The sequence below is a fragment of the Pyxicephalus adspersus genome, chromosome 9 (assembly GCF_032062135.1).
Source record: "Pyxicephalus adspersus chromosome 9, UCB_Pads_2.0, whole genome shotgun sequence".
NCBI classification, from domain to species: Eukaryota; Metazoa; Chordata; class Amphibia; order Anura; family Pyxicephalidae; genus Pyxicephalus; species Pyxicephalus adspersus.
This window is the reverse complement of record NC_092866.1, coordinates 56864700-56868672: the sequence shown is the minus strand read 5'-3', so window position 1 is coordinate 56868672 and position 3973 is coordinate 56864700. Positions and strand designations below refer to the sequence as shown.

Genomic DNA, 3973 nt, shown 5'->3' with positions numbered 1-3973 from the left:
TTCCTCTGGATCAATAGGGTTGATCATAAGGTTTTATATCTGTTTTATATCTGGGATATGTTTATTTCCCAAGTGGTTGATCTTGATGGACTTACGTCTTTTTTCAAACTAATTAACTATGTGGGATAAAATTTATTAAAGCTGGAGAAGATAGACTATGCTGGAAGAACCTGGGTGATCGAGCAAACCTGGAGAGGATCGGGTCCTGGATAGAAAACATTTACCATTAGCAAATATTTAAGAAATCAATTTTAAATTTGCTGGATCACCCCAGATCTCCCATCATAGTCTATCTTCTCCAGTCTTGGAGAACTTCAATAAACTAGGCCCAACCTAGTTTTTCTTTTTAATCACACTGGTTGCTGATGCTGGTTTATTTTTTTTTAAGGATTATATCCTTCTAATATTTATTTTAAACTAGGAATACAATTTTTTAGCAGAGAGCAGGTATCACCATCAGCTTGCCTGCCGCATTCTTCATTTCTCCATAATCAAAACTTTGGTATGTAGTCTATGATGTCCAGCTTGGGAGAACTCCATGATTGGAGAAGACATTGATTTGCAAAGCATGTGGCATTGTATTAGAATTGTTTGATATGGGGGTAGGGTCATACTGTTGCTTTATAACTCACAATAGCTTAGTTCTTGATAATCACAATTAAAATAATTCTCATTGGTTGCTATCAACCAATAAAACGCGTTTATGGAGCAAAAACTCTGGATCAGTAACAAGGAAAAAAGTAAATTGTATCACTGCAGATTGTTGATATGATTTACACATCTCTATATTTATTACAACAACATATCTATATATAATAAAGCTGTCATACACTCGATAAATATAAATACAGGAACTGCCATTGCCATTCCTAAAATAGCTTGGCTGTTTTTCTGTCTTTCTGGATTTTTTATAATAAAAAGATGATTTAAGGCTACACACTTATCTAAGTGAATTATCACCCTGCAAGGAAACTTTCACTTAGCTCAGTGAACATGGTAAAAAATTATTCTGCAAGGAATACCCAATCACATTTGTTTGTACATGATTGGATGGTTAAAGTCATCAAAGCTTCTCCTAATTCACTAAACATAATGCAATATTTCTGTGTAAGTGATATATCATTTTGTTAGATTAGCAACCTAAACTTCATTTAGAGTAAAATGGAACAATACTCACCTCTTGTCCAGCAATACAACATCTATTAACATCCATGAGCTTCCCCGTCAGTGCTGACATTTTTCATTTGGTTTCTCTCAAGTTTAGAATTTTTGTCTATTTTGATTGGAATGATGAAATTGCCATACATAAGCAGAGGAGTTTATTTATCTGAACATCCAATGGATGATGGAATTGTGCACAAATATATGATCATCCTATCACCCAGCAAATACTGAGATTCAACACTGCGTATGCAAAATACACAACTTAAAGGCAGAAGTAAAGTTCCAAAATGATAGATCAGGCCGGGCTTTAATGCAGAAAGGGACGGGCAATGTAGATTCTACAATAAGCATTCTTACCTGCCTGATCGGACCATGGAACTGTGAAATGCGCTGCCCTGCGCTTTCTGGGACTGAATGAATTTATGTGCACCTGCGTGGGAGTTACGTGTTCCTGGCCAATCAAGATGGCAGAAGCTGATATCTAGGAAGAGAAGAAGGAAGAAGATGGTGGCACCCTGTGACGGAACGGGGATAAGGTTGTAAAACAGAGCTTAGTTCTTCTTTAAAAAAAAGTTTCTGAGGATGAAGGTAAGAATCCTTATAGAGACACATCTCTAAAAAACTTTCTAAAATTTGAAAACAATTCTAAAATATACACCAAAGTCTCACTTTTACAACAACACAAACATGCTAAACTGTACAGATCCAGAAACTAATGTAGAGAGAAAGGGATTTCCTTCATACAATGTTACCTCCAATACTTTATAAAACAAGCTCAGATCTTCATTAAAGAGAACCAGTCAGGGTCTGACTAATCTTCCGAATGCACAGCCCTGTTGTATGCTCTAGGGCCATGCTGACTCATGACTGGTTCTCTTAATGTATACCAAAGGATGGGGACTTTTTAGGCATCCATAATTTAGGTTAAGGTATCACCCTATACAGCAATATGGCAAAACCACTGTATACTTCAGGCATGGGCAAACTACGGACCCGTGGGTCGTATACAGCCCAATGGGGATGTTTCTCTGGCCCGTTGGGTGTTCCGTGACTCTGGCTGGTGCCACCCCAGGCAGAGTCAGGAGAAGGACCCCGCTGGGGGGCGCACCAGGCAGAGCCGTGGAACATGTCCCCGGATCTGAGCTTGCGATGGGAGAGTGGGCGGGGTTATGCCATCATGTCATCCTAATCAGGGGCGTTATGATGGTATAACCCCACCCACTCTACATCGACCTGGCCCCAGCAAATTTTTTTTCAGATTGTGGCCCCTGACTAAAAAAGTTTGCCTATCCCCTGATATACTTTATAGGTTGAAAAAAGAAAAGTCCATTCAGTTCACCTACTAAGGAAGTAAATAAACATGCAAGGAATCCTGCAAATTCTAGCCAGAACCCTATACACACATTGCACAAATAAAGAAGCACATAAAAATAATGTATATTGTGATCTGATGATACCTTAAGCCGGGGGTGCTCACACTTTTTTGGCTTGCGAGCTACTTCTCAAGTGACCAAGTCAAAATGATCTACCAATAATAAAAACTCAGACTTTATAACTTCTGTAGAGTTTATTTTGAAAGACAGGGCTCCGTGATCTACTCGCGTTGGCTTTGCGATCTACCGGTAGATTGTGATCCACCTGTTGGGCACCCCTGCCTTAAACCAATGATTCCCAACCAGGGTTCCTCCAGAGGTTGCGGAAGGATTCCTTGAGCAAAGCCAGTTATAATGACAGTAATGATCCTTTTGGCTATCTGCAAGGGTGACATTCAATGTAGGTGATATTCTTCCCACTGATAATCACACTAATATACTGTAAATTGTGGATATAGTAATTATAGAAGGGGTTCCCTCAAGTCCTAAAAGTTATTTCAAGAGTTTCCCCATAATAACAAAGTCAAGAAACACAAAACAATAAAGTGACTTTAGCATCCTATCACATTCTTTGCTCTTAATTTATCTTTACAATAAATAAATGAATAATTGCTCCTTTCTATACAATTCTCTTTATATATCTATTTGAGAAATGAGCCTGTAAAAAATAAAATTCATTTTACCATACTGCTGCCAAAATGCAAAACCAGTGTACAGATCATCATTGAATTCACAACTATAGAATTGTAACAGCTGTAACATAAAGCCTTATATGCCCCAAGCACTAATCCATCCTAATAATACATTTAGCTTTCTATACAGCAGGTCAAAGTAACAACTTTGATTCCATTTCATGTATTAATTCCCATAGTCAGTGCTGAAATAACTGCTGGAGTTGCATGCTGTATGTAGCAGCACCTTTATAATAGGCATTTGCCCCTTTGTGGGTCACCGTACCTCTATATGGCTCCCAGTTGGGGGTAATTGATAACCAAGCACCGGATTGTGTTTTTAAACAACTACAACTGTAAATTGTTACAATGAATTTATCTAAGGAAGCAAAAAATCCCCATGAACCCTTTTTCCCCCAGGACCCTGTGGTAGGTGGCAGATACCCAGCACTTACCTACAGATGTAGCGGCCCCTTGTGCCCCGTACTGAGCAGATGTTGTTGGGTCTCCCAGCCAGTGGCCAGTCCAAGGGGTCTGCAGTGTACATCAGCCTTGTAGAGGAATTTCACACTTAGTAGAGCTCAGCTCTATTGCTTGTCTGATCTCCTCCACCCCTGAGACTGCGCTCTCCACCTCCCCTTGTCTGTGAGTATTAACTCCCTCACTGCTCACTCCTCCCTGCCTCTCTCATCTGCTCACTTTGTGGCTATCTCAGGAAGTTTACATACTCTGACCTTTTTGTTTTTTAGAGTAACATTACAAGGA

At 39.4% G+C, this 3973-nt stretch overlaps 1 protein-coding gene across 2 annotated transcripts in view; it reads right to left on the bottom strand.

The window, feature by feature from the left end:
- Positions 1–3973, bottom strand: part of PRR5L (proline rich 5 like) — a 42468-nt gene extending 38495 nt beyond the window's left edge. Inside the window, exons 1-2 of one of the 2 annotated variants that reach the window (XM_072422138.1) lie at positions 3664–3973; positions 1522–1645 (exon numbers count right to left, since the gene is read on the bottom strand). The gene's annotated coding sequence lies outside the window, so the exon portion shown is untranslated. The remainder of the gene's footprint in view (positions 1–1521; positions 1646–3663) is intronic. The other variant, XM_072422137.1, reaches the window with a different exon arrangement.